The 24014-nt window shown below is 36.3% G+C and overlaps 1 long non-coding RNA gene across 1 annotated transcript; it reads right to left on the bottom strand.

Annotated features, from left to right (window-relative positions):
* Positions 1–249: 249 nt before the first annotated feature.
* On the bottom strand, positions 250–23367 carry LOC119867455. The gene is made up of 5 exons (XR_005383594.1): positions 23261–23367; positions 11682–11856; positions 10505–10964; positions 2613–2738; positions 250–2262 (listed from the first exon to the last, which is right to left on the bottom strand). It is a non-coding gene; the product is annotated as an uncharacterized LOC119867455 (long non-coding RNA).
* Between the last annotated feature and the right edge of the window lie 647 nt (positions 23368–24014).

The following is a 24014-nucleotide window of genomic DNA, read 5'->3' as shown; positions in this document are numbered from 1 at the left end:
AAAGTGAGTATATTCCATCTTTCTCTAAGTTAAGTCTTATAGATATAATTCTATAGAGATGCCTAGGTGGCTTAGTGATTGGGTGTCTGTCTTTGGCTCAGGGCATGATCTCAGTCCTGGGATGGAGTCCCCCACAGAGCTCCCTGTGAGAAGCCTGTTTCTGTCTCTCTCTCTGCTGATCTCTGTGTCTTTCATGAATAAATAAATAAAATATTTTTAAAAAGATATAATTTATATAACTAAGGGACTCTTCTTTAGACAGTGAACATATTATTATATAACATAATTAATTTCTTTATTTAGCCTATATTGGCTCAGCAGCATGAGTGGTAATGGAATGGATATGTTTCTCCTTTTTCCTAATTTTTCTCATTCCTCTCCTCTACCTGATTTTAGTTGGCTGTTTTTATTTTTAAATTCTCAGCTCCAGCATTTTAAATTCCAGCATTTAGCTTTATGCACTTAAACATGGTTATTGAGTTGTCATATTTAAACGAAATGTTTTGTCACAGATCTGTCCCTCCTTTTCAATTTCTAATGAAGAAATATACTTTTCCTCTTCCATCTTCTCCTTCCTTCCACTTATGTCCATTTTGCTAAACTATCAAAATTGTTATAATATTAAATATGTGTATACTTATTATATCATGTGACCATAGTTCCCATATTTATTTTAAACTTAGCTCTAATAAAAATAGACTTAATACTCACTGATACTCTTTTTACCAGAGATTTTCCATTTATTGCTTGGTTGCTCAAATTTATCTTCTACAGTTTCTTCAAAAATATTTTATGGCTACATATCCTCAGTAACTTTTTATTATTAAAAATAGCTATTTATTTTCAGTCATACTATACTTGAATAATAGTTTAACTGTGTATAAAACACTTGAGTCAAATTTTTCTCAAGAACTTCATAGGCATTGATTAACCACATGCTAGCAATGGTTGTGATTATTGCTGTGAGCCATGAGCCAGACTGATTTTTTCCCCTCTCTATATATGAGATCTCACACTTTTTTTTTTCTTTTATTCCTAGTGGAGTTTCCCCTTGCTTATGATCAATCTTAACTACAGTTTCCAGAGATAGAATGTATTCAATCTGTGCATCAGATCTTCTTTCATTTCAGAGGAAAAAAATCTTAAATATTTTATTTGAATATTTTCTTTTCCATTTATATATTTGTCTATTTGTCTATTTGTTTCCACTTTCCTCAAGCTTCTTCTCCATTTACCTGGCTGTCACAGAAGCAGATTCAATCCTCCTATTACCTGTGTTCAATATGGTCCTCATTTATATGATGTGAGGTTTAATTTTCATTTCTACTTCTTTCTGAGCTCTGCCAGCTTACTTTTTCATTTCCCTTTGTTGTCTTTTCATTTATTCCATGAACCTTTGTATCTCTGCATTGCACTCACAATTTGTAGAGAACACTTTTTCATTATGTCCATTGAATTCTTGGAAGAAATTCTGGTTAATATTTCCATGTGCACCATAGCAAAATTTTTCTGCTCTACGTCCATCTGCTTTTTGTTTTCTTATTCCTTTTCTCCTTTACCCTTCTTATAGAATTTTCACTAAAAGAGTAGCCAAAACTTTGAATGGTTTCATATATTGTTTCCAAAATGAGAGGAGGGTTTTTTTTTTTTTTAATGCATCAGGTTTTTGTTTTCACTTTCATCTTCTTGTATCAGGTTAGTTTTGTGTGAACCAGGTATTTTGGAGAAGGTAGTATGGATTTGAGGCTAGAAGAATTATTTCAGCTAGTTGGGAACCTCCTAGGCCCAGAGTAAAACTCCATGTGACACAAAGTTGTGGTCTGTGTGTTTCTGTGTAGGCTTAGCTTCCTTTAGCTGCAAGGCTACTTATTGCCCATAAATTCTCCTCTATAATAGTGTAGGGTTGAAAAGATGATAGGTCTGTGCTCTGCCTGGTTTTACCCCATTTTTCCTGCAACTTTGTGATGTCCAGAAGGGTTTAAGGTAGCTCCTGCAGGATGCTCATGCAACCAACCGTTCTATTTTTTTTTTTTTTTTTTTTTTACCAACCCTTCTTTTCTAACAAAAGGTCATTGGTTTTGTCTCTGTGTGTGCTTTGGAGAAGTGGCTTTCTGCATTTCATTTCACTGAACTTGAGAGTTCTTCTATTATGATTATTACTGTGATAATAATATGATTTAGAGCAAGAAAGTTTTGTAGTTTTAAACAGAGATCATGTTTTGCTTTCTGTCTCCCATTTTTCTTGCAGCTTTCAATGGGCTTCTGAAAGTTGAAGAAAACATAAAACTTTTCAGTTATTAGAATTAGACATCTCTAACAAAATTTTAGGCAGTTTTACAAAAGTTAACTAAACCTATTTCAAAATTTGCTCCTAGTCAAGAGTATACATAAATTCTTTTTTGTTTTTGTTTTCAATTCTTGTTTACCCTCCAGTAGGCTATTTCCTATATGGCTCTATGAAAGTGTGTGCTTTCATGTTATTAAATCCACATTTAAGAAGAAAGTGTTTTAAACAATGCCCATTTAATTATATTCCCTGGCACCAAATCTGCTTTCACAGTGTAGTTTAGTTAGTGCCTGGACGGACAAGGTGACCCTGCAGTCATTGTTACCTTGCTGACTCCTGGCTCCCATTTGGCCAGGTGGACATTGGCACCCTCCAGTCACCAGGTCACACTGTCCTGAGCCACAGGAACACTGCTGGACACAGTCTTGCCCATAGTGATCCTCGGGACAAACTGCAGGAAGGAGCAAAACAAAACCAGATTTTTCTTATTAAAACGTTTTGCCAGTCAAGACTTTAAAAACCTTGTAAATACACGACCCTTTCTTTTAATCAAATAGGTTTCCTTGTCTTGCCTTCAGTTTGGTTTTCAACTTAAAAGGTTACTTTGAAAAAACAAAACAAAAAAAGGAACTGTTCAAATTGTTGCTTACTTAGTGCAATTTTGGTTGACATCAGGAATTCCAACCAAATATCTAGTGTCAAACACTTACATATATGATATAAATGACTCTTACAAACTCAGTGTTGCTTTACCACATGGCTGCCTCAGCAAATTGTGTGTGTGTGTGTGTGTGTGTGTGTATGTATGCGTGCATGCATGTGTGTGCAATAATCTTGAATATGTTTCCTCTTAAAGTCCACTCTGGAATTTCAGCTTACACCTCCATGTATCAACGTAGAATCTATTATGCTCAGATCTCCAAATATCATTTATGTATTTGTTAATTTATCTGTAAGTTTATTTTTTATTTATTAAAATCAACAGATTTGTTAAATTATCTTTTTAAAATTATTACATTAATTAATATAAATTAAAATTTAATTTATTAATACATTAACACATTTATTACCTTGCCTCATTGCAACTTTATTCCACAAATTCATTGAGATGCTTACCAAAATACAGATAACCCTCAAAGATAAAATAAATATCTGTAAGAATCCAGTGAAGGAAAAAATATAGTTATAACATAAAAAATATCATAATTCTTTGAACTTGTGAGAGGTAGACTGCAAATTGGCTCTGACCTACCTAGCTGTCAAAGCAAAGAAAGAAAAGTACTCAAGTATAAGATCACAGCCTTCTGAAGACAAAAATACTCCTAATATTCAGGGAAATCAAAACTCTTGAAGATGCTTTGGCCTGAGGAAATTAAGAAATTTCTCTCAATGATTTCTTTGAGGAACAAAGGGGCCAGTTAGAACCTTCCTTAGGAGATGTTTATGGGTTGGCTTTAACTCAAAGACAACTTGGCTGGTGAGGCCTCAGAGGCAGTATCCACTATGTTTCAATTTTCCACTACATGGAGCCAGGACTTTGTCTTGCTTGTCTTTTATCTTCAGAACATCAGGGTACTGAGGCAGGGTAATTAAAATTATTCTCATACAAAGAAGACAGAGCAACTATCTGCCTGGGCAAAATAAGCATTTGGATATCTTTAGCGCGTAACAACAATGATCACAAACTTCGTTATCATTCTCCAAATGAAGTAATCTCAGGTTTGCAATTACAGCACTTCTATCTTTCATTAAAGATCTATTGATAGTTTCTTTCACTCTTTTAGTTCTAAAGTATAAAATGCAGAATAGTGCACAAAAGCACAAATGCGCAGCTCAATAAAACATCACAAGTGAACATCCTCAACAGCAAATAGGTTGAACACAATAAAACATCACAAGTGAACATCCTCAACAGCAAATAGGTTGAACACAATATTGCCAGAACTACCTCCCCATCATGCACTCGCCCATGCATTGTTTATCTACCCTCTCTAAAAATCATTATAATCTTGCAAACTGTCCTCAAATATTGAGGAAATAGCAAATCTGATAGATCAAAATGTATTTGTTAAGGATATCCCTATAGAGCCTAGGATAGTGCATTTTTCAGGGATCTTTAATTTACATCTGGTCCCTTAAACTTTATGTCAATAGTTGTCTTTACGATGGGTAGTTAAGTCTTTACATTTTAGGGAACTGGTTACTTTTTGGTAAATAGGGGAACTACTTAATTCTGAGTTGGGGACCGCTGAGGGCAAATGAAATTGTGGAGCTTTACCCAATGAGTTTGACATTGTGTACACAGGCATTGCCAGTCCACTGTTATCTTATGGAACAGATTTTCTAATCCTGACTTGAGTCTAGCATTGCTGGCATATGAGATGTTATGACCAAAGGGTTCTCTTTGGCTGCCTTCACTGCTTCAGCTCTCAAACTCCTGATGTAAGTACTCCTCCGCCTAGAATGTAGGTCAGTTGGTGCTTGCTGTTACCGCAGTAAATTATTAAGTAATAATTGCAACAACACTTAGTCTGTAAGTACAGTTCTTAAGAACTCTACTTTAGCATATCCACTTTGTAAGTGGTAGACTGACTTACTTTGACTGCAGCTGGCCCCAGTGAAGCCAGGAGGGCAGTAACAGATGCCAATCACGGTGTCACAGCTGCTGCCATTAAGGCACTTACACATCCTTTGGCAATTTAGACCCTAAGTACCATTGGGCATCCTATTGAAGGCGAACAAAACCATATGTGATACTGTAACTCAAAGCAATCACTGTTTAAATTCATGCCCATAGACATGTGGCTAACTCAACATTCCAAATAGTTCTTTGGTATTTTCAATCAACTTCAAGCTAGTGTGGTGATTCAAGGCATGGACTTATCTGAAGAGATGAGATGATATGGATAGATGCCTTGGTAATAAAGATAGGGGCATAATGTTCTTGATGCTGCTCATTAATAAGACACAGGAAACTTTGAGTTTCCTTGGAGATCCACCCGCTTTTAGAGAGTGCTCAGAATAGGTGACAATTTGCCAAAGAAGGCTATTTCATTCCAGTTGAGATGAGCTCATTATTTTGATTAATGTTTAAGTGTTACAGTTTGTTTGGAATGATCTGGGTTTTAATACAAGTATAAACTCAAAATGGTATGAAGCATAAAGAAAGCATCTTCATTTTCAGTTAGTTTCTCACTTTCCTGCTTTCACCTCCATGGACGTATGGCCTACCATGATGACACCTGTGTAACAGATAGATAAATTTCCAGAATTCAAGATAAAGGGAAATGAAACAGGACAAAGAGTAAGCTGAAGACCATCTGTGCAATGATCGAAAGACTGGGGTTGTTTATTCAGGAGAAAATAGAGCTAAGAAGACAGAAATGTCTTCAGACATGAAAAGGCAGTCTTGTGGAAAAGAAGAAAGGCAGATTTTATCTCAATAAGGAAATACTTTTGAAAGAGCTGCCCAAGATTGGAATAAGCTTTTTTTTTTTTTTTCAGGAGACATGGTTATTCATCTCTGTAGGAGTTCAAACAGAGACAGGATAAGTATACAGTAGAGAAAATATAGAGGATATTCAAATACTTGATTAACTTTGAAGCACTTCCATCTGTGATACTCTCCTATTCTATGAAATGTCTGGTACTTCCAAGTCTTAAAATTATAAAAGTTTGAGTTTCAAGAGACCTCATGTCCGTCTGGTTCAATTCTTATTTTAAGATGGTAAAGTCGAGGCCTACAGAATGAAGTGACTTGGAACATAGATTGCACAAAATTCTGTCACCTGTTAAACATCTTTATCCTTGCCACATATTTAAATATGAGGCTATAGGAAATTTTGAATAGGCTGTGATTTGAAACCTATATTTTTCACATATTAATGTTGTAGCTTTAACTCTTTTCTTTGAAGTTCTGATTCTTAATTACCAATGAGGATAATAACAAAATCATGGTCCTGTTGTGGTGACTAGAATGAATAAGTATATCGCCAAACTTAGCTCCCGTGTCAGTGGTGGCCATTATTTTCATTAATGATGGCAGTATCATTGCAAGGTATGTAGCAAAACTCTTTCCCTGCCTGCTTGATCTGAGTCAAAGTGTTTGGTATTTGCCTCAGGTCTTTCCTCTTGGAATATCTTTTCATTTGGAAGCATCACTCTAAAAGTGACCAAACTAGACCCAATGGTTCTTGTTTCCTTCCTTTTATCTTGTGTTTTTATGTAAGAATCAGATAGTAAAGGAACATTTTTTAAAGAGTATTTCACATGTAGCATGTTTTTTTAAAAAGATTTTATTTATTTATTCAAGAGACACAGAGAGAGTCAGAGACACAGGCAGAGGGTGAAGCAGGCTCCATGTGGGGATCCCAAAGTGGGACTCGATCCTGGACCCCAGGGATCATGACCTGAGGCAAAGGCAGAGGCTCAACCACTGAGCCACCCATGTATCCTCACATGTAGCATGTTTTAGAGGTAGCAGCAAAGAATGGGTTTTATTGAGGTTCAGATTGTTTATCCCCATATATGTCCTGTCCTAAATCCTAGAGTGCTCACCTTGAGTCTCAAATCCAAAGAATGGCTTCTTTCTTCCTTTTTCTTCCAGTTTTAGAATTCTTCAGTTTAAAGCTTGTATTGTTTGTTTGTTTCAAAATGGAGATGGAAAGCAAACCACTATAGTTATTCATACCGAAGGTTATTCCTGTGCTATAGCTGTTGTATTTCTCTATGAAAAATGATAGCTTCACTTTACAGTGTCTTCTCTCATTCCCTCCTCCCAAGGAATGTCAGTTCTCATAGCTCATCATCTCTTCTTTGGTATATAACATTCATTAGTTCTCCTAAGAACTTTTTACCCTCACAAAAAATTCAACAGCGCATAACTGAAAACAAGATTAGTGATTAAAAAGTCCTCATATCCTTCTCTCCTATTCACCAAAATATAAAATGTTTTTATGTCCATTTGGGTCAGACTTTTGGCATGCAAATTTTTATAGTTTTTTTTAATCAATTCTATGTGTGATGCTTCAGAAGAATGTTTGATTGGTTGATATTAGAGAAAATGCACATAAAGCAAGCTGAAAGTATGGAATCTGAAACAATGAAGTCTTGTGTTGCACTGCTGGGATGTTGCTTCCCAAAAGAAGGTTAAATTGAAATTTGATTGGTACGGAAAACTCGGTAGTCACATTGCTATGAAATGAAAGCTGGCATGAATTTCTGTGAAAGTAAGGAAAAGAGAAACACCTGATAATATGAAATTCATGTACTTATTAATGAGGAAAATGCCAAACTGTAGATGTAATCAGGATATAAAAGACTTATCATCTCAGTTTAAAGGGAAAAAAAGCTTACCTGTAATTATTTGATAAATTTAAATAACTGATATATATTTCTATTATATTTATTAAATATGTAAATATAGACATATATGCCTATATTTTGAGATCACTTTCATAGGAGTTGAAGTTACTTGGGAGACATAATTTCCATCTGACATATACTCATTTTGCCAACTATCTTAATGGTGGTTTTGTGTTTGATAGAATCCTCTTTTATTGTTCCTTCTTCACACACAGAAAACAAAAATCACCTGAGTGTCAGCCTTCAACTTAATTATCCTTTTGAAATTGGGACACTGAATCTTGATGGAATTTACCTACTAATGAGTATGCCATCTGTTGAAAGACAATGTGTGTATAATCTCTTAGCTTTGAAATTCATTAAGTTTATATCAAGATTACAGTATGTGTTTACAAAAGTGCCAGTAACTTTTTTCCCCAAGTACAAGTTATTTACTGACAATTCCACTTTCTCTTATAATTCTGTACTGATGTGAAGGTTTGACTTCTGGGATCATGCACACATCCTTTGCTCAAACATTCACTGCATTTCACAAGGGAACACAGGCCCGGGACATAATGATTCCATTTGATTTGTTTGAGTGAAATTCGGTCTCCCTCCCTCATTTCCTAAAGTTTCATTTTGATCATTACTTGGCCTTTGCACTATCCTTTACACTGATTTCTCCTGGGAAACTTGGTTTTTCTGGCAAGGGATATTTAGATATTTCCCATCAAGCGATGACAACTTTATCCCATCCGTGCACCATCCCTTCTCCTTGAAAGAGACTGACTGGAAGAAGCTGGGATATGAATACAGAGTTTTGATGGTTTAAATATTAAAGGTGACTCTATACTGTGATGACGTAAACATTTGGTAGTTTCATTAGAAACTTAGAACAAGCAAGGTTGTGACTGTATACGGAGATGCTTAGCTAACAAACAAAAAACATCAATGTGTTTTCCACAGTCTTTTCCCAGTATTTGACCAGGTTACTCACATATACTAGCTACAGTCAAACAGTTTTGCTTTATTCTTCAAAAGAGATGCTAAGATTTGGTCTGTCTGAATTCTTATTGCTACAAGCAATAAAGGCAAGCTTCTACTGATGTTTTGATGTCTTCCTCCTGGCACAGGTGTGCTATTCTACGGCCCATGCTTCTCAAAACATTCTATATTAAGGGTGTTCTTATGAAAACTGTCAAAAGAACGGCCCATGATTTTTAGAGGACTCCAATGCCTTAAATGCTCTCAAAGAGAGTTATTATATATAGTGGGTATTACAGTTTGGAGAAATAAAATATTTCCAGAGTATGGAGTTACTTTGCAATTTCTCATTGGTCATAAAATACATAGCATGATGAGTTTCTATCCACGGAGCAGTTTTTTCCCCCCACATGCCATCCACAGGCTGAGACCAACCTGCCCATTATAAATTACGGACAAGTGGTGAGATCCTCCTACAAGGTTGTCTGCTTCCTCTGACCTCTGCTGAGAGAAAAATCTTGATTCTCCACTCCAAACTCGAGAACATGAAAGCCCAGTTGTTTTTGGCTGCTGAAACTTTTGCTTTTGAGCCAGCTACACCTTTTATGGATATTTTCTTGAACCCTTTTTCGTAGTTCTGTAATTACGGTGGATGTTGCCAAGGAAACTTTGCAGCAACTCCCAACCACGTGTTGCCTGGAGCTAAGCCCATCTGACTAGTCAGGGAGCGGTTCTCCGACTCAGCCTTGATTTTACAAGGTGGAGCTCCCCTCCTTAGACCAAGGTAGCTTGCCTTCGGTTGTAGAAGTACCACCAGATCTACATAACTTGTTTTTTTGTTTGTTTGTTTCATATTAAAGATTTATTTATTTATGTATGTATTTATTTATTTATATATTTGAGAGAGAGGGCATGTGCACATAAAAGGGGGCAGAGAGAGAGAGAGAATCTCAAGCAGATACCCGCTGAAGGCAGAGCCCCACTTGGAGCTTGAACTTATGACCCTGAGATCATGACCAGAGCCAAAATCAAGAGGTGGATGCTTAACTGACTGAGCTGCCCTCTATGTAACTTGCTTTTATTTTATTAAGATAAAATATCCTTGACAGCAAGAGGAAATTTTTCCTGAAAAATGTGACAGAACTGAAAGTGAGGAAATAACTTTCTTCCATTACAAGGGTGCTTGAAATTCACCATAACCAAAAATATAATTGAAATTTTATGAATTTTATATTTTAATTCTTCAGTTTAAAGCTTGTATACCCACAGCGGTTATGGGTTCCAGACAAAATACTAATTGAAACCACTTTCATATCTGCTTAATTGTGTATTTGGCTGATAATATTTAAAATTAGGGCAAAGTGAGAAGGAATATTCAAAATAAATACTCTATGGTTTGTAGAAAATGAAAATCCATAGCTTGACCATACGTCTATGTTTTATAAGTGGAAGGAAAATCCCAAAATCATCCATATACGTGCAGCATTAAGAGAGGAAAGTAAAAGGTAGTCTGCTACAGGAGCAACTAGGGAGAAAAGAGGAGCAGTGGCCAAGTTGGGGGAAAAAATGAAACTGAGGCCAGATCATTTTATTTTGAAACCTATAAAAAGTACATTATAAATAATTACAAGCTTAAAAATTAAGTAGCTGACTGAACATTTTAACATGCTCCTTGGGACATTTTATCATGTGTTCCCCTATAACCATTTTCGATGTTAAAATGTCCTAACAAATCAATATAAGGTGTTTGGTCTAGGGACTATCCTTTTTTATTACATAGCAGTGAGCCAACTGGCATTTTGTCCTTTAAGCAAGTTACTGTTTTCATTCCAGAATAACAATTTGTTTAATTTGATTGTTCCTAAGCAGATCCTGGAACTAACTTACTTTCTGAATCACTTTAAATACGTTCCCATCTGTTGTATATTGATTGATAACAATCAGTTCATATTATCTTCCTTCTTTCTTTCTTTCTTTCTCTTTCTCTATTCCTTGTCTTTTTCTTGGGGATATTTGGGCTAGAAAAGGCAACACAGGAGAAAGCGTTACACAAGAAAGCATATGGTTTTCAACCATTCCAATAAACATTCTCACAGTCAGGACTTGCTATAAATTAGAACCTTGAATTAACATTTGCCCTTTAGCATTCTGACTGATGACCCACCCTACCGGTGTCTCTTCGATAAATTACAACAAAAGCACAGAACACACTTCCAGAGATGACAGCAGTTTCCATGGCAGCCGGGCAGACAGGTACATCTCCCTGTGACTGGGTGACACTCTTCATTCTCAGCTGAACACTGACATACCTGTTTACAGTCCTTCCCATATGTGCCTGGTGGACAAACTAAGGGAAAGAGGAAATGTAAACCCAATGAATTAAATTTGTCTGTGTAAATATAGCTCTAAAAGTGAAAGCAGAGAAAAATTTATTAAATAAGACCATTGCCTACAGAAGTGCGCTGCCCTTTGGGATTTAGGTTTCATTAAATTTACTTGGGGATTACTTCACTGTTTGATTTTGTTTTGTTCAGTCAATTTGTGACCGACTGTCAAGGGCCGGCTGCAATTTTCTTGTCACTGAAGAAAATCATAGGGTGATGTCAGGTAAAATCAACTAAAATAATAGTATAATTCATGAGGGACCACATATCTGGATAAAGATATTTTTTTCTGGTGCAGCCGGTTTAAATTCTCAAGGTTGTTTCTTTCTGCACATTAGCATGTACTGTATTTGTGTCACTTGTCAGCTACTCTGCTAGGTTGTGCTGTTTTCTTTTTAAGGCCGAGCAGTAAAAGCTTTCCCTCCAACTTCTAAATAATATCATTCCATTTTGTTAAGAAAATAAAAAGGTTTCTCGGTATTTTTCAGCTTACAAAACAGAGTCAAATAGACATGTTAAGTTTCATGGTTGTGTCTGACAATAATTCAAACAAATTCAGTAAAAAGCGAAGTCCAACAATTCAGTTATTATATGTCCTGTCGACCTAAAATTGAATAATAGTTTCTGGATCAACCTTTTTATTTATCACCCGAAGGGTTTGGCATCATGAAAGAACGAACCTGTTTGAGAAGGTTCTTCTCCCACTGGAGAAATCATTGACTGTTTTGTTCTCTGCGTCCCTGTTTCTTTGGCTGTCCTGTGTGCCTGTGGTGTCACTTGTTTGCTTAGCTTCCATTGTCTTTTTTTTTTTTTTTAGCCTCCATTGTCTTTAAGAATATTTCATCTTCCAGTTTTCTGTAAGTAAAAATAACAGGAATGGTAAGAATTCTAACTTTAAGGGCTATTAGTGGCTTGCTTAGTATTAAGGACAGAGACTAATGAATTAATAAAAAAGGTTGTTTTTTCTTTGTTTCTTCCTTTTTGTCTGGGATATGTACAAATCAGAGAGTGGTAGGTGGACTCTGACTGAGCCTCTGAACAACTATTTAAATAGTCTGTTGTTGGGCTAGACATTCCTTTACCTAAGATTCACCGATTGTTCAAATATATATCAATAAAGCATTTATCTGGTATGCCAGAAAGCACATCTGGCTTTACTACCTGAAAAGTTTATTAACTTTGTTTGTTAATAAGTGGCTAAGCGAGAAGAACTGATCATGGCATTTCAGACATGACTGAGCATGCATGTTTGTGTACTCTTCCTTCCTTCACCGTGTTCGTCAGTACACACATGAGGGCATCACTCACATTCCGCGGTGACGTGATGGAAGGGGGCTCCCTAATGGAAGTTTTCTCACATGGAAGGCTGACAAATAATCAGAAAAATCAAAATATGTTTCATCAGAGGCTTCCAATAACTTTAAAACCAAGAGCTGCAGTTATTACAAACTCTTCCCATCCCCAAGAAGACCTGTTTTTGCCATCATGACTATGTGACGATCTGCAAGCATCCATTGAAGGGGGTGTGGTCTAGAGGAAATGGTGTGAGCTTTGAGTCAGGTTGGCCCAGAAATGTCAGTGACCTGATCTCTGGCTTTAACAAATTATAAAAGCTCTAAGAACCTTAGTTTCTTCTTCTGTACAATGGAATTAATAAACCCTATCTCACAGATTGTTGTAAGGAGTAGCCTAGTGGACATAGTAACATACGAGAATTTCATAGTGTCTCCATAAAATTTGTTTCATTTCCATGGAAATTCTTATATATAAAATCAGAATCAATTATTCAATGGAAGTGGTATATTTGGGCAAACGCTATGGATAGTTACATTCAGAATAATGAATGTATGAAACTTATAGACTTATGAAAAGGATATCTAATATTTAGAGATCATCTTCACATGTGTCTGCTATGAGGAAAAATTATTTTTAAAGAAAATAATTTAAAACCATGAAAATCACATGCCATGAAGTTTCTGAAACACATATAGCTAAAATTTATCCAGATTCTAATTGTTCAATGTTTTGAGGCTTCATAAACCATTCACAAATGCTAATCACTTCTCCATCCCAAGAGTTCAGGCACATCCTTACCTTTGATTCTTGAACTTCAGAGGAGTCAAAATCACAGAATATATAAATTATCTTCCTGTGCAAAACTGACCCCTTAAAGTTTATAAAGTCAGTTCTCAAATGGATGTTTAAATGTCATTGAAGGAATTTACAATTTCTATTGCAAAGTAATAAAATGAAGACGGAAATAAAAGCAAGAAAAAGTATTCTAAATGTTACTTAAAAGATTTTTTGAGACATATTGTTGTATTTCTTAGATTACATACTCATTGTGAAAACATCTATCAATTGTCACCTGTGAAAAAATTATGATTTTTGACTAAGACTTCAGAGAAAATCGAAATTCATGTAAAGCCTGCTTCGTATCCTCTGAAAGAGAATGTGGGGTGCTAGTTTATTGCCTCATGTTCCCAGATGGACTACATTATGGAGCATACTTTCAACCCATCTTACAAGATGAGCAGAATTCTGGAATATTTTCATTCAACAAGAAATATTTTCTGGATACCTACTAGGTGCCAGTTCACAACAGTGAGCAAAACTAAACATCATTCTTCTACCTATAAAGCTTGCAATAGTGGGGAGATAATTACAATAAAATAACCATCAAATAAACATATACTTTAAAAATATAAGAGTGCAGGGTGCTGTGAGAGACCATAACATCAGGGACTCCAATTTAGACTGACAGGCATGGAATGGAGGGTATTTAGTTCCAGATGTTCTCTTTGAAGAGATCACTAACTGAGATCTGAAACACTAGAGAATATATGCAGTGGGAGAAGGAGAGGGAAAGGGTGGGAAGAAAGAGTAAGGGGCATAAAAATTTCCAGAGGGAAAGATCCAGGTACATATGAGATGCTGACACTATTCCTGAATAGGATGTTGGCAATAGTATGCAGGTATGTTAGACAATGGTGAGGCGTATCTTATTTTAAGCATTTCTGTATTAGTTCCCGATGGCTTCTGTAACAATCACAGATTTAGTGGTTCAAAACGATAGAAACTTATCTCACAGTTCTGGAGATCAGAAGTCTAAAATCAAGGTGTTGACAGAGCTGAGTTCTTTTGGAGACTTGGTGGGTGGGGGCATCTATTTCCCTGTCTTATCTGGCTTTAGAAGATACCTACATTCCTTGGCTTGTGGCCCTTTCTTCCATTTTCCAAGCCAGCAGCCTAGCTTCTTTTTTTCTCAGATTGGCTATTTCCCTCTTACAAGAACCTTTATGATTGTATTGAACCCACCTACCTAATCTGGGAAAATCTCTCTATCTCAAAATCTTTAATCACTTCTGCAAAGTCTCTTTTGCCATGTAAGATAACACATCCACAGATTCTAAATTTAGAACATGGACATCTTTGAGAGGATATTATTCAATTTACCAAAATCTCTGAATTCCCAAATGAATTGGGTGGCTTCTGATTTATTCCTTAGATACATGGTGTCATAGAGGGTCATGTTTTCAACAATAACCTGATGCACAGTTCTTTCTAGAAATCAATACAAATATTGTATTTTAAAAACTATGTAAAATTTATATGAGGAAACTATCATCAACATATATATATATATAGTATATTTGTTAATATACATAAAATTAATAGATCCAAAGTACAGCTTCTGATTTGAGATTCTTTGGAAAAAATCAGGACCCAGAAGTAACCTGGGAAGCAGTCTGATTACCCAGAGACATAAAACAGGAAGAAGAGACTTCTCAAGAGCTGAAACTCAGAAATGAAAGACTAACTGTAGAACACAGTTCTACAACCCAAGTCGTGGTTTGACTTACTAGTTAGAAAAATCAGCCTGGAAAATTTTATGTTGAAAATTTCTTGTTTATCTTGTTTACTAATTAGCCATCTGGAGACTGGAAGAACTGGTCAAACCGGTTGGGAAGTACCCTTACCCTACTTTTTCCTAGCTGAAATTATTCTGGGTGACCAAATGACCACAAAGCTTCTGCACAGTGGTTTCTACAGGGATTTAAGCTGATTCTCCATATTAAAGCTCCATATCAAACTTTACTGTTTGAATTAACCAGTGAATATACTAAAGAATGAGAATGGATCAACAGTGACTATTTTTTGGTTAGATAGAATTTATGTTACTTTGATCATGAAGATATAAACTGAATTTGGATAAACACCCAGAGGATTTTGGAAAGGGGAAAAATTGTATTTTTGATTTGTTGGATTCTCAGGCATTTGATTGATTTTTATTAAAACTTCCGGAGTCAGCTTTGCTAAGATTCAGGTTGAGACAAAGTCAATTACAGAGACAAGACGGTTAGCCCTGATGACCTCATAAACACTACACCTCGCATAGTTTTACTACAGGGCAAACTTTCTAATAGTACTTTTTGCTTCAAAGAAATAAAAACCTCTTCAAGGTGACTTCTGAAAGGTGATTTGTATCTTTACTATCCCTGCTAAATTTACAGATAAAATGAGATATCAACCAGAGAATTTAATGAATTTGTCTTTATTTAATCATCCCTACCTACTACCTTCTGTAAATAATCATTTTCTGTGAGCTGTATACCTGGCTGGCAAACATTTTATGAGATGGCATATTCGAATTCAAGCCATACATATAAGAAAATGCAATGAGTTGACTTTTTGTTTGGAAATTTGTGACTGTCTTAGCATTTGACATGATGCAGAGTAACTTCTTGTAGGAAGACTCTGTGGAGCCTGGCAAATAGATACATTGTGCAGTCCCAAGATCATAGTCTCTCCACAGTGACAGTTACAAACTCCAAGGCCATCTACACCAGCACAGTGTCCTTGACAAGCTAAATAAGCATAAGCAGAAAAGTGTTTTATACTGTCAAAACGAGCATCCACCATCCCACTAGTCGAGAAAAAATAAAAAGCCTATGGCTCTCATGATGGGCAGAGAGGTGTATTCAAATTTCATCTAATACTTTGCTTCTCACAAATTGGGATTGACCTTCCATGGCTTATGACAGCATATTTTGCTCAGGTCTTTATCAAAGGCCTGGTGATAGATCAGCTGTCACCCACCCGTTCCTCAGAATGTCTTTGTATTAAACTAATGGTCCAGCAGAGCAGCCAGCCTGACAGGCAGGTTATTTATTTGCAATCTGGTAAAAGAACTGACAACTTCATTGTTTTAATTGTTCATTTTTCATGGGTTGATGCATTAGCTCACCCGAATCTTTGTGCCTTAGTCAGAGAATAAATATATGGGAGTCAGGGCATCAGAATGACTGGGTCCATCTTAAAGTTCAAGAAGCCGAGGATAGTCTTGGTGATGGCTGTGATTACCAGTGTCCCACAAGCATTTGGGATTTTTTTTTTTTTTCAGTCTTATCTCTGTTTTGCATCTCTTTCCTCTCTTTCAGGAAGACCTATGATGTCAGCTACTGATCTGATTGTTTCTTGAAACAATGTTCCTTGTTCTCACAGACTGTTAAAGGAGAAAGACTGGAGTGAGTCTAGAGTCTCTATGTCTCAATCAGAGTCGGGGGTGCCAGACAGAGGCCCCCAGACTTCAGCTATCAAGATGCCAAGAAGAGATACAGCTCAAGTCAGAGCCTCTCAGAATCACCAGGAAGTTTTTTGCTAAATAAACATGGCCTGGCCTCATTCTATAAGATTTGATTCTAATTCAGTGACTCTGGTGAGGACTAAGTATATATATTTCTAAACTCCTATGATGCTGGCAGAGAAGCATTAAAGTAGAATTTAGATCGATGCCCTCAATTTATAGATAAGGTATCTGATAGATTGAATCACTTGCCCAAGGTCACAGCTATTTAGTAGCAGGGATGAAACTAGAACGCATAGGTCTCCACCCTCAGATCAATGCCCTTTTCATTTTCTGCATCACATATCATTTTCCAGGAGCTACTTGAGAGATACGTTGAGGAAGTCCTATCAATAGCCAATTGCTAATGTGTCAGGGTACAATATGGAGGTGATCATTGGCACTAAAGGCTCAACGGAAATGCTGATCTTTAGAGAGCACAGGGCGTTTCCACAGCCCAATTATAAGCATGAAGGGGATTCCTATTAGGGTACTGGGTCCCAAATTATATTATTAATTTACTATTCTTTCTTCACATTAAAATTGAGAGTGCTTGTAGGGCAGAGACAATGATTATTTTCAAGTGCCTCACATCTCACATAAACCAAGAACACAGAAGCTAGTCTATTATAAATGCTTGATGAGGGAAAGAAAGAAAGAAAGAAAGAAGGAGGAAAGGAAGGCAGGAAGGCCGGCAAGCTTCTCTAGCCCAATATACATAACTGTATGAAAGACTGATCCTACACAAAAGAGAACACTGGATCCCTATATGGCATGTTTATATGTTCACTTCCTTGTTAAAAAAGATATTCAACACTTATAATTATTTACAGGGTTCTGTGCTTGGTACTGGTGATATAAAATTGAACAAGACTAGTATCTGTTTGCGAGAACCCAACAGACTAATTTAGGAAGATGTGACAAATTGATAGACAATAATCTGACAAATGCTACAAACATGTTTAAAAAAGTTAAAGAATATTAAAGAAAATAGCTAACCCTATCACGAGGGAATTGGTGTCTCCTCAGAGAGGTGGCATTAGAACTGGGCTTAAAAGAATGAGTAGAAATTCCTTAGTCAGAAAGAAGGAAATTAATGAATAAAGTCTTTTATTGAAAGTGATAGATACCTTTGCTTCATAGCTAGAGGGCAGGGTTTAGGAACAAGTACGATGTCAAAGAACTGTTGGCCCTTAAAAATGAAGTGTTTTCTGTATTACATTGAAAGCTTAATCTGGTGCTCATAGATGACCACAGAAGCACCATGATCAGACTATTGACAATGCGCATGTGGGACTGGAGGATGGGAGTCCGACTGGGGGCTATCACAGGCATCCTAATGAGACAACAAGAGCCTGAATTAGAGATCTGAAAAGGGATGGAGATAAGGAAATATAGCACGATATATATGTGTATATATATATATATATATTTTTTTTAGGTAGATTAGATAGTACTGGCTGACAGATTGTTTAAGAGACCAGAGGTAAGGCTCTTTCTGTTCCTAGACATTTCTTTCATTGTTTGTTGTTTGTTTTTACCATTTGGTGTCTCTTTTCCAGAATGGTCTAGTATTCTCACATTTCAATTACAGAAGGGGTTAAAAATATGACACAGACTTTAGAAGGCCATAGCAAATAAGCAAATGTGAATCAGCATGCAGCCATTCTTATAGTTTTGAAACCAGGCCTTTTCAGCTTATCTTGGCAATAACAGCACTGGCTAGAGAGGGCAGGCTGCCAGGACAGTGGCATCACAAGAACTATAGAATGTGGATACTCTGGGGGCTCCAGATTGGAAAGCAGCATGACCCTGTGGGTCAGAAAAGAGAGATCCTCCCAAGACACTGGGGCTGAGATAGGTTCTGGAAGTGAGTTCCACATGGTTCATTACTTTCAGGCTTGCTTTCTGAGTATATGCTCATATGGAGCACACTCCGTAAGGAAATATTCAGTGTTTCAGTGCTGAAGTCAAAGTGACGATGTTTCTTGTTGGAATGGACACCGTATATACCATTATCAGTCTGATATCGCGCTAGGACATTAACGATGACTACTGCCCTTTTGTGGAACTTGGTGGTTGCCATCTACCGGATGTGTGGATAGTATTCATAAATAGTTAGCAACAACATTTCCTCTTCATCAGTGCTCCAGATAAAAGCCAAACAATAAATCATAATTCTAGAACTTGAACATTTCGATTCAATGCTGATTATATTATACCCACAGAAGAATTAAATCTGTTCTGAAAACCGAGAGTTAGTTTATTCATATCTGCTTTTCAATTTTCTCATGTGTTCTGTTCAGCTGCTAAAAGGTGAAAATAAATAGCACAGTAATATTGTGGATTGTTGTGAGGAGGCTCTAAATGGTAGTAGATGTTCCGAATGCAGGAACTCAAGTTGAGGGAGATAAAGAAGTTTGTAGACATAGGAGAGGATAAGAATGACCAGATAGCAAATACAAAAAATGAGCGTCTTGGAAGCCTGAGGCATGAGTCATGGTGAAAGCGCTGACATTTTCTAAGTACCTGAAATGTGTCAGACCTCTTCCAAGCCCTCTACTGTATCATTGCCTTGATAGCTTTAACAACCCTGTGAGGGAACAACTATTATTATTTTCATTTTATAGAAGAAACTAAGAAAGTTAATGCGATGTCATTCACCTAAAGCTCTCATAGCCAGAGTCAGTACTGATAACTCAATTTTCTTAAACATGATGTTATTCTTCTTCCCAGGAGTTACTACATTAACAGGGGAATATGAGCATATAGTACTGGTTTATGGATCCTTACAGAAGGACTTTTGACCTATTTTCTCACCTCATTTCACAAAATCAGGACAGTACAGTGAGAAAAAATCTGGACTAAGCAGTTATCAATTCCTACCCATATTACTCTGGGAAAGTCACCTCCTCTCTGAGGGCCATATTGAATTTTGTCATTTCCATAACTCTACTAAGTTTTAAATTTCAAATACTTTTTATTATGAAAGTGATCAGTAAAACATCTCGAATGATGGAAATCTGGTACATTCTACATTAGCATCATGTATAATAAGTTGGTTATGCTGTATTTAAAACCACAGTAAATTATAAGTAAGATTAGATTGTATAATCTTCTGTGCCTGTATGAAGTGATTAGATACTAAGTCTGAGATGCTATGTCACCAATTTCCACTTTTCTCAAGATCCATAGAATTTAAAGGAGAAGAGTGGTATACAGAAAGAGGAACACCCATGTTCAAACTACTGAGTTAGTGGATTGCATAAATCATACATAATGTAAGAATTCTCCTTTGTAACGGTAAAGAGAGGTATCAATATTATCCACTTAGAACTCACAGATTGGATGATGAGCAATATGGTGATTAGACAAAGAGGGGGCACTTACATAGTAAGTTGGAAACCCAGAAAGACAAAATTCTTGACTGTTCATGCTTCTGCTCAAGTGTGTTGATACTCTCTTAAATGCATATACAAGATAAGGTTTAAAGAATCCAGGGGCAGCATAATTAATCATAATTATTTCTTTTTTTTTTTTTCAGATTTGCTACCAGAAGAGAGGCAATGCTTTCTGATGATTATCTTAGAGTGTTAATTTTGGGCACCGACGTAAAATGAATCCGTAATGAAATTTTTCTTCATATCAACATTAAGGTCAATGAACAACAACAAATGATATTCAAATATAGTAATGAAACTTCTGCATCAGTGATCAGCTCAAACCCTGGCCTGACAAACAGATGTCTATTTGGCATCCTTAATATTAGTCCCCTTTTATCACTATAGAAAAATATGAAGCATCAAAATAGAAACACGAGGGAAGCAGTTAATATTATTTTGGACGATACGATAAAATGAAATAACTGTAGTAGAGTAACTAGATTCTTGTCAGTTCAAATCATAAAACCGTTGCTTTTAGGTCATGGCTTGTGAAAACAAATTCCTTTTCTTAAGACCAATATTTCAAAGACAGATACAAATATTCACTCGTAAACATCTCCCAACATCTTCATCCACTCAATTTGCAGTCTTAATTCAAATCTTACAATGTGGCAGCCACTGAGTTTACTTAGAAAAAAACTCAAAGTTGATCAGATCTCAGCATTTTCTCTATTTCAAAGTCATCACTCTGTCTGAATTCCTCAAGAATAAGAAGAAAAAGATGTTTGAAGAAAATTGGCCCCTAACTTTTATGAATTGTTCATCTCAACTTCAACTATGTTAACTGCCAACTCTCCAAAACAAACTCCAATTCAATTAGTAATAAAATATTGCAACTCTCCATGAAGCTCTTTCTCTTCCTAATGGCAGTTTGCTTGGTCCAAAGTAAAGGACTGAAATGAACTACTTCATTGTAGCACTCTCTCCTTACATATTGTCCTGAATAAGTCACATTCCTTCTTAATAATCTGAAAGCATTTTCATTTGTGCCCTGGGAATGACTAGAAGAGCTTTTAATATTATTAAGTCTAGATCAAATCAATCCAGTCTAAATAAGGCAGGGGACTAATGCTTCTTTAACCACCCCTCCTTCTGACCAATTATTCACAACTATATTGGTGGCCTTGTTAGAAAATCCTTGACATCTATGATCAGAGGTTCCAGGCACAGGCCACTTTCATACATTTTGCTGACAACCTTTGAACCAAGCTGCCAAGTGAAAGCTTACCATGGTCTTAAAATCCCAACTGGTGATTCATTGTTTGCAAACAGAGAGACAGATTACCATTGTTAACTTGACCGTAGCCTCTAACTCCGAGTCAAAAATGCTTGAAAACATGGGCATCTTAACTAGAGCAAGACATAAATCAAATTACCTTCAACACCACAAAGAAATGAATGGTTGGCATCTTAGGAACTGTAAAGTGCAGTGAGTTTTCCTTGGAAGATGAAGTCGAGACGGATGACAAAGGATCCCATTACTTAATTGAGTCTAATAAAATATGGAGGAACAAACTTTGCCATGGTTTCAAATAGTCTGATGAATAAATAGAATAATTCCAAGAGCTTGCTAACTGCACAGTTCGTGGGAGTGAAGTTTTTCTGAGATTATGAGCAAGACAACAAAAGGGCACTAGCCAGTAGTAACATGGATAATGCTGTCTTAATTTCCTTGCCGCCACAGAATCCAATGAGTAGATTATATTGTTTTAATGGGTTTACTTGCAAGCTTTAGGGCGAAGCAAAAGTAGAGAGAGGGAGTAAAAAGGCTGCTACAGGGAGACAAGGGGAAAGAATTTGTTCCCGACAAGACAAACAATTTTGGTAAGTGAAGGAGGTGTAGTGAGGTTAGGCAAGAGCTAAGGCCAGGCCAAACGGATCATCAAGTAAGAATTTTATGAGCATGTTAAATCTCATCATGTCACAAGTTAGACTGCAATTTTATTAAATGTCGGCTGAACTGAGTTGAGGCAGTGTGTGTCCACAACCGAGGAAAAGGAAGACTTGGAAGTTCAAATCATAACAGATCATTATTGTTTTTGGTATATGACACCAGCTCAATTTTTTCCAGTGAGTTCTAGCTAGAAACTAGAGGTAACAACTAACGTGCATATCTAATTTTTAAAAAGGCTTATAAGATCCAGTTTTGAAAAACAGACTGTGTTAAAATTAAATGTTGAAAGGTCTGGTATTAATGAGTTAACACTGATCCTTATATTTTAGAAGGTTAAATTTATTATTTACTTTCCGCTTCGGATCTGGGAGGGGAGAAGCTTCTCTAACAGTCCAGAAATGTGTGACAATCAATATTTTTGCTCTTGATATCTCCCTAAAAATGCCGATTTTGCAAAACAAAATCTCTCTGGAAATCGTTCTAGACCAAAAAGCACTTTTCTACACAAACAGCAAATAAGTTCTTTGAGGATTCTACCCAGAATGCTCTGGAATTCAGGGTTTCCAAGAAAAGATGATACATCCCAGAAATGCTAGAGACATTTCTCCTTTTAATAGTTTGCCAAAGCGTAAGCTCTTGTGAAATCTGACGGTTTTCAACATTGGCACGAGCTAGTTATTTAGAAACATATAAGCATTTGTTTGGGTCTCTGGAGAATGCAACTTAATAGAAAGTGGCATACATGTGCCCCTGTGGACGCTAACAGCATGTGTATGCACCCAAGAGTACTGGCAGGACACATACTCGCCGAAGGATACAAATGCATTCATGCACCTCTTGCCGTGACCTCATCAACCTGCTGTCAAAAGTGCTGGTTGAAACATGAAAATTCAATAACTCACCTGGTTATTTTGCCTACACTAACTGGTCTGATTTTTTTTTTCCTTTTGAATTAATTGAGCTGATCAGCTGTGTTTGTGTTTTGGAATTGGGTTGATATCATATTCAAGGATTAGAAATGTGTAGCTTCTTTCCCACCATAACAATTTAAAGATAACATTTGGAAAATAGACACTGTCACAATTCAACACTAAAGTGGAAGAAACACTCACATTTGGGTATGTTTCATTGGCTGGAATTTTATTCATTTTAAACTATAGGAATCTATTAAAAAAAGAAAGAAAGAAAGAAAGAAGAAACACAAAGGTTAAAGATCAACAGGTCCAAGTGCAATGCCCCAGTGGGGATGGGGTATAGGGTGGAATTGGGGTATGGAAATAGAATTGCTCTGTTTACCTCAATAGTTGCCTTTGGCTCCAACCCAGTCAGAGAGGCATCAGGATGTCCGTGAGATGGATTGACAGTGTAACACATGTAGTGGCAATTCGACCCCAGAAAGTCCATGTGGACAAGCAGAAAATGACAAATAACAAATCAACATCCCTCCCAACCTCTCTCTCTCTCTTTTTTTCTTTCTTTCTCTCTTTCCCACATAGCTCCTGTTTCTCTGTACTGCTCCAGTGCCTGGTAAATGAACCAACTCTGTTTCTAGGCATCTGGACATAAACTTTTCTCCACTGGAAAACTTTTTAATATTTAAAAAAAATTTTCCCCCAATTATATTCAACAGGGTTTGACCCTCTGTCAAAGTATGCCTTACCTTTCTAATACAGAGCATGGAAAATTTTATGCACAATGTCTGTTATGGAAAATATACAACAATTTCAAAATATTCAGGCCAAAGGTTATTATGCACAACTGATAAGAAATTGCTACACACCTGGAATTGTATAATCCAAAATCACATGTTCAACACAGAAAGTTACAGCACAAGGCAGAAATAAATTCAAGTTTATCTACACAAATCTCTTTCCTTTCTGGTTTGTATAAATGCATTTTTATTAAATTATTATTTCTTAAAATAACATTCTCACTCAGGAATTCATCCCATATATTTAACTCATTTTTCACACACACAAAAAACCATATCCATGTATATAGCTAACTCATTTTTCCTGATTCATATGTATTTTTCTTTTCTAGCAATGTC

Source organism: Canis lupus, chromosome 34, assembly GCF_011100685.1.
Source record: "Canis lupus familiaris isolate Mischka breed German Shepherd chromosome 34, alternate assembly UU_Cfam_GSD_1.0, whole genome shotgun sequence".
NCBI classification, from domain to species: Eukaryota; Metazoa; Chordata; class Mammalia; order Carnivora; family Canidae; genus Canis; species Canis lupus.
The sequence above is the reverse complement of the archived record's forward strand: the minus strand, read 5'-3'. Positions and strand labels throughout refer to the sequence as shown.